This window comes from Bufo bufo, chromosome 1 (genome assembly GCF_905171765.1).
Source record: "Bufo bufo chromosome 1, aBufBuf1.1, whole genome shotgun sequence".
NCBI classification, from domain to species: Eukaryota; Metazoa; Chordata; class Amphibia; order Anura; family Bufonidae; genus Bufo; species Bufo bufo.
Window position 1 is genome coordinate 336,758,566 of NC_053389.1, and position 12,611 is coordinate 336,771,176.

The window sequence follows — 12,611 nt, forward strand, 5'->3', positions numbered from 1 at the left end:
CTATTCAACCAAATCTGCACAGTTTTAGCTGGTCAAGTTATTTGTAGTGACCGTAAAAGCAGACTTTTTGTTCTGGGTTGAAAAAGCATTCCCAAATTTGCCATTCTCAAAATAACTAGATTGTAAAAATTTGAGGCCTACTTGAAATCTATCCCAAAAAGAAAATCTTACATTGAAGGTATTGATAGTGTCATTCAGAAAAACCTAAGACACACGCTAGCGTGCTGATAGAAGTGTCATTCTGTGATTAAACCTATAACTGTCACACAGCGAAAAAAAAAAACAGGTCTCACATCTCTATTCAACCAAATCTGCACAGTTTTAGCTGGTCAAGTTATTTGTAGTGACCGTAAAAGCAGACTTTTTGTTCTGGGTTGAAAAAGCATTCCCAAATTTGCCATTCTCAAAATAACTAGTTTCTGGTATTTGAGGCCTACTTGAAATCTATCCCAAAAAGAAAATCTTACATTGAAGGTATTGATAGTGTCATTCAGAAAAACCTAAGACACACGCTAGCGTGCTGATAGAAGTGTCATTCTGTGATTAAACCTATAACTGTCACACAGCGCAAAAAAAAACAGGTCTCACATCTCTATTCAACCAAATCTGCACAGTTTTAGCTGGTCAAGTTATTTGTAGTGACCGTAAAAGCAGACTTTTTGTTCTTGGTTGAAAAAGCATTCCCAAATTTGCCATTCTCAAAATAACTAGTTTCTGGTATTTGAGGCCTACTTGAAATCTATCCCAAAAAGAAAATCTTACATTGAAGGTATTGATAGTGTCATTCAGAAAAACCTAAGACACACGCTAGCGTGCTGATAGAAGTGTCATTCTGTGATTAAACCTATAACTGTCACACAGCGCAAAAAAAAACAGGTCTCACATCTCTATTCAACCAAATCTGCACAGTTTTAGCTGGTCAAGTTATTTGTAGTGACCGTAAAAGCAGACTTTTTGTTCTGGGTTGAAAAAGCATTCGCGAATTTGCGATTCTGAAAATAACTAGTTTGTGGTATTTGAGGCCTACTTGAAATCTATCACAAAAAGAAAATCTTACATTGAAGTTATTGATAGTGTCATTCAGAAAAACCTAAGACACACGCTAGCGTGCTGATAGAAGTGTCATTCTGTGATTAAACCTATAACTGTCACACAGCGCAAAAAAAAAACAGGTCTCACATCTCTATTCAACCAAATCTGCACAGTTTTAGCTGGTCAAGTTATTTGTAGTGACCGTAAAAGCAGACTTTTTGTTCTGGGTTGAAAAAGCATTCCCAAATTTGCCATTCTCAAAATAACTAGATTGTAAAAATTTTAGGCCTACTTGAAATCTATCCCAAAAAGAAAATCTTACATTGAAGGTATTGATAGTGTCATTCAGAAAAACCTAAGACACACGCTAGCGTGCTGATAGAAGTGTCATTCTGTGATTAAACCTATAACTGTCACACAGCGCAAAAAAAAACAGGTCTCACATCTCTATTCAACCAAATCTGCACAGTTTTAGCTGGTCAAGTTATTTGTAGTTACCGTAAAAGCAGACTTTTTGTTCTTGGTTGAAAAAGCATTCCCAAATTTGCCATTCTCAAAATAACTAGTTTCTGGTATTTGAGGCCTACTTGAAATCTATCCCAAAAAGAAAATCTTACATTGAAGGTATTGATAGTGTCATTCAGAAAAACCTAAGACACACGCTAGCGTGCTGATAGAAGTGTCATTCTGTGATTAAACCTATAACTGTCACACAGCGCAAAAAAAAACAGGTCTCACATCTCTATTCAACCAAATCTGCACAGTTTTAGCTGGTCAAGTTATTTGTAGTGACCGTAAAAGCAGACTTTTTGTTCTGGGTTGAAAAAGCATTCCCAAATTTGCCATTCTCAAAAAAACTAGATTGTAAAAATTTTAGGCCTACTTGAAATCTATCCCAAAAAGAAAATCTTACATTGAAGGTATTGATAGTGTCATTCAGAAAAACCTAAGACACACGCTAGCGTGCTGATAGAAGTGTCATTCTGTGATTAAACCTATAACTGTCACACAGCGCAAAAAAAAACAGGTCTCACATCTCTATTCAACCAAATCTGCACAGTTTTAGCTGGTCAAGTTATTTGTAGTGACCGTAAACGCAGACTTTTTGTTCTTGGTTGAAAAAGCATTCCCAAATTTGCCATTCTCAAAATAACTAGTTTCTGGTATTTGAGGCCTACTTGAAATCTATCCCAAAAAGAAAATCTTACATTGAAGGTATTGATAGTGTCATTCAGAAAAACCTAAGACACACGCTAGCGTGCTGATAGAAGTGTCATTCTGTGATTAAACCTATAACTGTCACGCAGCGCAAAAAAAAACAGGTCTCACATCTCTATTCAACCAAATCTGCACAGTTTTAGCTGGTCAAGTTATTTGTAGTGACCGTCAAAGCAGACTTTTTGTTCTGGGTTGAAAAAGCATTCCCAAATTTGCCATTCTGAAAATAACTAGTTTGTGGTATTTGAGGCCTACTTGAAATCTATCCCAAAAAGAAAATCTTACATTGAATTTATTGATAGTGTCATTCAGAAAAACCTAAGACACACGCTAGCGTGCTGATAGAAGTGTCATTCTGTGATTAAACCTATAACTGTCACACAGCGCAAAAAAAAACAGGTCTCACATCTCTATTCAACCAAATCTGCACAGTTTTAGCTGGTCAAGTTATTTGTAGTGACCGTAAAAGCAGACTTTTTGTTCTTGGTTGAAAAAGCATTCCCAAATTTGCCATTCTCAAAATAACTAGTTTCTGGTATTTGAGGCCTACTTGAAATCTATCCCAAAAAGAAAATCTTACATTGAAGGTATTGATAGTGTCATTCAGAAAAACCTAAGACACACGCTAGCGTGCTGATAGAAGTGTCATTCTGTGATTAAACCTATAACTGTCACACAGCGCAAAAAAAAACAGGTCTCACATCTCTATTCAACCAAATCTGCACAGTTTTAGCTGGTCAAGTTATTTGTAGTGACCGTCAAAGCAGACTTTTTGTTCTGGGTTGAAAAAGCATTCCCAAATTTGCCATTCTGAAAATAACTAGTTTGTGGTATTTGAGGCCTACTTGAAATCTATCCCAAAAAGAAAATCTTACATTGAATTTATTGATAGTGTCATTCAGAAAAACCTAAGACACACGCTAGCGTGCTGATAGAAGTGTCATTCTGTGATTAAACCTATAACTGTCACACAGCGCAAAAAAAAACAGGTCTCACATCTCTATTCAACCAAATCTGCACAGTTTTAGCTGGTCAAGTTATTTGTAGTGACCGTAAAAGCAGACTTTTTGTTCTTGGTTGAAAAAGCATTCCCAAATTTGCCATTCTCAAAATAACTAGATTGTAAAAATTTGAGGCCTACTTGAAATCTATCCCAAAAAGAAAATCTTACATTGAAGGTATTGATAGTGTCATTCAGAAAAACCTAAGACACACGCTAGCGTGCTGATAGAAGTGTCATTCTGTGATTAAACCTATAACTGTCACACAGCGCAAAAAAAAACAGGTCTCACATCTCTATTCAACCAAATCTGCACAGTTTTAGCTGGTCAAGTTATTTGTAGTGACCGTAAAAGCAGACTTTTTGTTCTTGGTTGAAAAAGCATTCCCAAATTTGCCATTCTCAAAATAACTAGTTTCTGGTATTTGAGGCCTACTTGAAATCTATCCCAAAAAGAAAATCTTACATTGAAGGTATTGATAGTGTCATTCAGAAAAACCTAAGACACACGCTAGCGTGCTGATAGAAGTGTCATTCTGTGATTAAACCTATAACTGTCACACAGCGCAAAAAAAAACAGGTCTCACATCTCTATTCAACCAAATCTGCACAGTTTTAGCTGGTCAAGTTATTTGTAGTGACCGTAAAAGCAGACTTTTTGTTCTGGGTTGAAAAAGCATTCCCAAATTTGCCATTCTGAAAATAACTAGTTTGTGGTATTTGAGGCCTACTTGAAATCTATCACAAAAAGAAAATCTTACATTGAAGTTATTGATAGTGTCATTCAGAAAAACCTAAGACACACGCTAGCGTGCTGATAGAAGTGTCATTCTGTGATTAAACCTATAACTGTCACACAGCGCAAAAAAAAAACAGGTCTCACATCTCTATTCAACCAAATCTGCACAGTTTTAGCTGGTCAAGTTATTTGTAGTGACCGTAAAAGCAGACTTTTTGTTCTGGGTTGAAAAAGCATTCCCAAATTTGCCATTCTCAAAATAACTAGATTGTAAAAATTTGAGGCCTACTTGAAATCTATCCCAAAAAGAAAATCTTACATTGAAGGTATTGATAGTGTCATTCAGAAAAACCTAAGACACACGCTAGCGTGCTGATAGAAGTGTCATTCTGTGATTAAACCTATAACTGTCACACAGCGCAAAAAAAAACAGGTCTCACATCTCTATTCAACCAAATCTGCACAGTTTTAGCTGGTCAAGTTATTTGTAGTGACCGTAAAAGCAGACTTTTTGTTCTTGGTTGAAAAAGCATTTTCAAATTTGCCATTCTCAAAATAACTAGTTTCTGGTATTTGAGGCCTACTTGAAATCTATCCCAAAAAGAAAATCTTACATTGAAGGTATTGATAGTGTCATTCAGAAAAACCTAAGACACACGCTAGCGTGCTGATAGAAGTGTCATTCTGTGATTAAACCTATAACTGTCACACAGCGCAAAAAAAAACAGGTCTCACATCTCTATTCAACCAAATCTGCACAGTTTTAGCTGGTCAAGTTATTTGTAGTGACCGTAAAAGCAGACTTTTTGTTCTTGGTTGAAAAAGCATTCCCAAATTTGCCATTCTCAAAATAACTAGTTTCTGGTATTTGAGGCCTACTTGAAATCTATCCCAAAAAGAAAATCTTACATTGAAGGTATTGATAGTGTCATTCAGAAAAACCTAAGACACACGCTAGCGTGCTGATAGAAGTGTCATTCTGTGATTAAACCTATAACTGTCACACAGCGCAAAAAAAAACAGGTCTCACATCTCTATTCAACCAAATCTGCACAGTTTTAGCTGGTCAAGTTATTTGTAGTGACCGTAAAAGCAGACTTTTTGTTCTGGGTTGAAAAAGCATTCCCGAATTTGCCATTCTGAAACTAACTAGTTTGTGGTATTTGAGGCCTACTTGAAATCTATCACAAAAAGAAAATCTTACATTGAAGTTATTGATAGTGTCATTCAGAAAAACCTAAGACACACGCTAGCGTGCTGATAGAAGTGTCATTCTGTGATTAAACCTATAACTGTCACACAGCGCAAAAAAAAAACAGGTCTCACATCTCTATTCAACCAAATCTGCACAGTTTTAGCTGGTCAAGTTATTTGTAGTGACCGTAAAAGCAGACTTTTTGTTCTGGGTTGAAAAAGCATTCCCAAATTTGCCATTCTCAAAATAACTAGATTGTAAAAATTTGTGGCCTACTTGAAATCTATCCCAAAAAGAAAATCTTACATTGAAGGTATTGATAGTGTCATTCAGAAAAACCTAAGACACACGCTAGCGTGCTGATAGAAGTGTCATTCTGTGATTAAACCTATAACTGTCACACAGCGCAAAAAAAAACAGGTCTCACATCTCTATTCAACCAAATCTGCACAGTTTTAGCTGGTCAAGTTATTTGTAGTGACCGTAAAAGCAGACTTTTTGTTCTTGGTTGAAAAAGCATTCCCAAATTTGCCATTCTCAAAATAACTAGTTTCTGGTATTTGAGGCCTACTTGAAATCTATCCCAAAAAGAAAATCTTACATTGAAGGTATTGATAGTGTCATTCAGAAAAACCTAAGACACACGCTAGCGTGCTGATAGAAGTGTCATTCTGTGATTAAACCTATAACTGTCACGCAGCGCAAAAAAAAAACAGGTCTCACATCTCTATTCAACCAAATCTGCACAGTTTTAGCTGGTCAAGTTATTTGTAGTGACCGTCAAAGCAGACTTTTTGTTCTGGGTTGAAAAAGCATTCCCAAATTTGCCATTCTGAAAATAACTAGTTTGTGGTATTTGAGGCCTACTTGAAATCTATCCCAAAAAGAAAATCTTACATTGAAGTTATTGATAGTGTCATTCAGAAAAACCTAAGACACACGCTAGCGTGCTGATAGAAGTGTCATTCTGTGATTAAACCTATAACTGTCACACAGCGCAAAAAAAAAACAGGTCTCACATCTCTATTCAACCAAATCTGCACAGTTTTAGCTGGTCAAGTTATTTGTAGTGACCGTAAAAGCAGACTTTTTGTTCTGGGTTGAAAAAGCATTCCCAAATTTGCCATTCTCAAAATAACTAGATTGTAAAAATTTGAGGCCTACTTGAAATCTATCCCAAAAAGAAAATCTTACATTGAAGGTATTGATAGTGTCATTCAGAAAAACCTAAGACACACGCTAGCGTGCTGATAGAAGTGTCATTCTGTGATTAAACCTATAACTGTCACACAGCGAAAAAAAAAAACAGGTCTCACATCTCTATTCAACCAAATCTGCACAGTTTTAGCTGGTCAAGTTATTTGTAGTGACCGTAAAAGCAGACTTTTTGTTCTGGGTTGAAAAAGCATTCCCAAATTTGCCATTCTCAAAATAACTAGTTTCTGGTATTTGAGGCCTACTTGAAATCTATCCCAAAAAGAAAATCTTACATTGAAGGTATTGATAGTGTCATTCAGAAAAACCTAAGACACACGCTAGCGTGCTGATAGAAGTGTCATTCTGTGATTAAACCTATAACTGTCACACAGCGCAAAAAAAAACAGGTCTCACATCTCTATTCAACCAAATCTGCACAGTTTTAGCTGGTCAAGTTATTTGTAGTGACCGTAAAAGCAGACTTTTTGTTCTGGGTTGAAAAAGCATTCCCAAATTTGCCATTCTCAAAATAACTAGTTTCTGGTATTTGAGGCCTACTTGAAATCTATCCCAAAAAGAAAATCTTACATTGAAGGTATTGATAGTGTCATTCAGAAAAACCTAAGACACACGCTAGCGTGCTGATAGAAGTGTCATTCTGTGATTAAACCTATAACTGTCACACAGCGCAAAAAAAAACAGGTCTCACATCTCTATTCAACCAAATCTGCACAGTTTTAGCTGGTCAAGTTATTTGTAGTGACCGTAAAAGCAGACTTTTTGTTCTGGGTTGAAAAAGCATTCGCGAATTTGCGATTCTGAAAATAACTAGTTTGTGGTATTTGAGGCCTACTTGAAATCTATCACAAAAAGAAAATCTTACATTGAAGTTATTGATAGTGTCATTCAGAAAAACCTAAGACACACGCTAGCGTGCTGATCGAAGTGTCATTCTGTGATTAAACCTATAACTGTCACACAGCGCAAAAAAAAAACAGGTCTCACATCTCTATTCAACCAAATCTGCACAGTTTTAGCTGGTCAAGTTATTTGTAGTGACCGTAAAAGCAGACTTTTTGTTCTGGGTTGAAAAAGCATTCCCAAATTTGCCATTCTCAAAATAACTAGTTTGTGGTATTTGAGGCCTACTTGAAATCTATCCCAAAAAGAAAATCTTACATTGAAGGTATTGATAGTGTCATTCAGAAAAACCTAAGACACACGCTAGCGTGCTGATATAAGTGTCGTTCTGTGATTAAACCTATAACTGTCACACAGCGAGAAAAAAAAACAGGTCTCACATCTCTATTCAACCAAATCTGCACAGTTTTAGCTGGTCAAGTTATTTGTAGTGACCGTAAAAGCAGACTTTTTGTTCTTGGTTGAAAAAGCATTCCCAAATTTGCCATTCTCAAAATAACTAGTTTCTGGTATTTGAGGCCTACTTGAAATCTATCCCAAAAAGAAAATCTTACATTGAAGGTATTGATAGTGTCATTCAGAAAAACCTAAGACACACGCTAGCGTGCTGATAGAAGTGTCATTCTGTGATTAAACCTATAACTGTCACACAGCGCAAAAAAAAACAGGTCTCACATCTCTATTCAACCAAATCTGCACAGTTTTAGCTGGTCAAGTTATTTGTAGTGACCGTAAAAGCAGACTTTTTGTTCTGGGTTGAAAAAGCATTCCCGAATTTGCCATTCTGAAAATAACTAGTTTGTGGTATTTGAGGCCTACTTGAAATCTATCACAAAAAGAAAATCTTACATTGAAGTTATTGATAGTGTCATTCAGAAAAACCTAAGACACACGCTAGCGTGCTGATAGAAGTGTCATTCTGTGATTAAACCTATAACTGTCACACAGCGCAAAAAAAAAACAGGTCTCACATCTCTATTCAACCAAATCTGCACAGTTTTAGCTGGTCAAGTTATTTGTAGTGACCGTAAAAGCAGACTTTTTGTTCTGGGTTGAAAAAGCATTCCCAAATTTGCCATTCTCAAAATAACTAGATTGTAAAAATTTGAGGCCTACTTGAAATCTATCCCAAAAAGAAAATCTTACATTGAAGGTATTGATAGTGTCATTCAGAAAAACCTAAGACACACGCTAGCGTGCTGATAGAAGTGTCATTCTGTGATTAAACCTATAACTGTCACACAGCGCAAAAAAAAACAGGTCTCACATCTCTATTCAACCAAATCTGCACAGTTTTAGCTGGTCAAGTTATTTGTAGTGACCGTAAAAGCAGACTTTTTGTTCTTGGTTGAAAAAGCATTCCCAAATTTGCCATTCTCAAAATAACTAGTTTCTGGTATTTGAGGCCTACTTGAAATCTATCCCAAAAAGAAAATCTTACATTGAAGGTATTGATAGTGTCATTCAGAAAAACCTAAGACACACGCTAGCGTGCTGATAGAAGTGTCATTCTGTGATTAAACCTATAACTGTCACGCAGCGCAAAAAAAAAACAGGTCTCACATCTCTATTCAACCAAATCTGCACAGTTTTAGCTGGTCAAGTTATTTGTAGTGACCGTCAAAGCAGACTTTTTGTTCTGGGTTGAAAAAGCATTCCCAAATTTGCCATTCTGAAAATAACTAGTTTGTGGTATTTGAGGCCTACTTGAAATCTATCCCAAAAAGAAAATCTTACATTGAAGTTATTGATAGTGTCATTCAGAAAAACCTAAGACACACGCTAGCGTGCTGATAGAAGTGTCATTCTGTGATTAAACCTATAACTGTCACACAGCGCAAAAAAAAAACAGGTCTCACATCTCTATTCAACCAAATCTGCACAGTTTTAGCTGGTCAAGTTATTTGTAGTGACCGTAAAAGCAGACTTTTTGTTCTGGGTTGAAAAAGCATTCCCAAATTTGCCATTCTCAAAATAACTAGATTGTAAAAATTTGAGGCCTACTTGAAATCTATCCCAAAAAGAAAATCTTACATTGAAGGTATTGATAGTGTCATTCAGAAAAACCTAAGACACACGCTAGCGTGCTGATAGAAGTGTCGTTCTGTGATTAAACCTATAACTGTCACACAGCGAAAAAAAAAAACAGATCTCACATCTCTATTCAACCAAATCTGCACAGTTTTAGCTGGTCAAGTTATTTGTAGTGACCGTAAAAGCAGACTTTTTGTTCTGGGTTGAAAAAGCATTCCCAAATTTGCCATTCTCAAAATAACTAGTTTCTGGTATTTGAGGCCTACTTGAAATCTATCCCAAAAAGAAAATCTTACATTGAAGGTATTGATAGTGTCATTCAGAAAAACCTAAGACACACGCTAGCGTGCTGATAGAAGTGTCATTCTGTGATTAAACCTATAACTGTCACACAGCGCAAAAAAAAACAGGTCTCACATCTCTATTCAACCAAATCTGCACAGTTTTAGCTGGTCAAGTTATTTGTAGTGACCGTAAAAGCAGACTTTTTGTTCTGGGTTGAAAAAGCATTCCCAAATTTGCCATTCTCAAAATAACTAGTTTCTGGTATTTGAGGCCTACTTGAAATCTATCCCAAAAAGAAAATCTTACATTGAAGGTATTGATAGTGTCATTCAGAAAAACCTAAGACACACGCTAGCGTGCTGATAGAAGTGTCATTCTGTGATTAAACCTATAACTGTCACACAGCGCAAAAAAAAACAGGTCTCACATCTCTATTCAACCAAATCTGCACAGTTTTAGCTGGTCAAGTTATTTGTAGTGACCGTAAAAGCAGACTTTTTGTTCTGGGTTGAAAAAGCATTCGCGAATTTGCGATTCTGAAAATAACTAGTTTGTGGTATTTGAGGCCTACTTGAAATCTATCACAAAAAGAAAATCTTACATTGAAGTTATTGATAGTGTCATTCAGAAAAACCTAAGACACACGCTAGCGTGCTGATAGAAGTGTCATTCTGTGATTAAACCTATAACTGTCACACAGCGCAAAAAAAAAACAGGTCTCACATCTCTATTCAACCAAATCTGCACAGTTTTAGCTGGTCAAGTTATTTGTAGTGACCGTAAAAGCAGACTTTTTGTTCTGGGTTGAAAAAGCATTCCCAAATTTGCCATTCTCAAAATAACTAGATTGTAAAAATTTTAGGCCTACTTGAAATCTATCCCAAAAAGAAAATCTTACATTGAAGTTATTGATAGTGTCATTCAGAAAAACCTAAGACACACGCTAGCGTGCTGATAGAAGTGTCATTCTGTGATTAAACCTATAACTGTCACACAGCGCAAAAAAAAAACAGGTCTCACATCTCTATTCAACCAAATCTGCACAGTTTTAGCTGGTCAAGTTATTTGTAGTGACCGTAAAAGCAGACTTTTTGTTCTTGGTTGAAAAAGCATTCCCAAATTTGCCATTCTCAAAATAACTAGTTTCTGGTATTTGAGGCCTACTTGAAATCTATCCCAAAAAGAAAATCTTACATTGAAGGTATTGATAGTGTCATTCAGAAAAACCTAAGACACACGCTAGCGTGCTGATAGAAGTGTCATTCTGTGATTAAACCTATAACTGTCACGCAGCGCAAAAAAAAACAGGTCTCACATCTCTATTCAACCAAATCTGCACAGTTTTAGCTGGTCAAGTTATTTGTAGTGACCGTCAAAGCAGACTTTTTGTTCTGGGTTGAAAAAGCATTCCCAAATTTGCCATTCTCAAAATAACTAGTTTGTGGTATTTGAGGCCTACTTGAAATCTATCCCAAAAAGAAAATCTTACATTGAAGTTATTGATAGTGTCATTCAGAAAAACCTAAGACACACGCTAGCGTGCTGATAGAAGTGTCATTCTGTGATTAAACCTATAACTGTCACACAGCGCAAAAAAAAAAACAGGTCTCACATCTCTATTCAACCAAATCTGCACAGTTTTAGCTGGTCAAGTTATTTGTAGTGACCGTAAAAGCAGACTTTTTGTTCTGGGTTGAAAAAGCATTCCCAAATTTGCCATTCTCAAAATAACTAGATTGTAAAAATTTGAGGCCTACTTGAAATCTATCCCAAAAAGAAAATCTTACATTGAAGTTATTGATAGTGTCATTCAGAAAAACCTAAGACACACGCTAGCGTGCTGATAGAAGTGTCATTCTGTGATTAAACCTATAACTGTCACACAGCGCAAAAAAAAAACAGGTCTCACATCTCTATTCAACCAAATCTGCACAGTTTTAGCTGGTCAAGTTATTTGTAGTGACCGTAAAAGCAGACTTTTTGTTCTTGGTTGAAAAAGCATTCCCAAATTTGCCATTCTCAAAATAACTAGTTTCTGGTATTTGAGGCCTACTTGAAATCTATCCCAAAAAGAAAATCTTACATTGAAGGTATTGATAGTGTCATTCAGAAAAACCTAAGACACACGCTAGCGTGCTGATAGAAGTGTCATTCTGTGATTAAACCTATAACTGTCACGCAGCGCAAAAAAAAACAGGTCTCACATCTCTATTCAACCAAATCTGCACAGTTTTAGCTGGTCAAGTTATTTGTAGTGACCGTAAAAGCAGACTTTTTGTTCTGGGTTGAAAAAGCATTCCCAAATTTGCCATTCTCAAAATAACTAGTTTGTGGTATTTGAGGCCTACTTGAAATCTATCCCAAAAAGAAAATCTTACATTGAAGGTATTGATAGTGTCATTCAGAAAAACCTAAGACACACGCTAGCGTGCTGATATAAGTGTCGTTCTGTGATTAAACCTATAACTGTCACACAGCGAGAAAAAAAAACAGGTCTCACATCTCTATTCAACCAAATCTGCACAGTTTTAGCTGGTCAAGTTATTTGTAGTGACCGTAAAAGCAGACTTTTTGTTCTGGGTTGAAAAAGCATTCCCAAATTTGCCATTCTCAAAATTGTGGTGAACGGGAACAATGAGGAAAACATCTAATAAGGGACGCGGACGCGGACGTGGACATGGTCGTGGTGGTGTTAGTGGACCCTCTGGTGCTGGGAGAGCACGTGGCCGTTCTGCCACAGCCACACGTCCTAGTGAACCAACTACCTCAGGTCCCAGTAGCCAGCAGAATTTACAGCGATATTTGGTGGGGCCCAATGCCGTTCTAAGGATGGTAAGGCCTGAGCAGGTACAGGCATTAGTCAATTGGGTGGCCGACAGTGCATCCAGCACGTTCACATTATCTCCCACCCAGTCTTCTGCAGAAAGCGCACAGATGGCGCATGAAAACCAAGCCCATCGGTCTGTCACATCACCCCCATGCATATCAGG

At 36.7% G+C, this 12,611-nt stretch overlaps 1 pseudogene; it reads left to right on the top strand.

The window, feature by feature from the left end:
* LOC120977560 overlaps window positions 1–12,611 on the top strand; it is a 140,854-nt pseudogene that overhangs the window by 95,446 nt on the left and 32,797 nt on the right.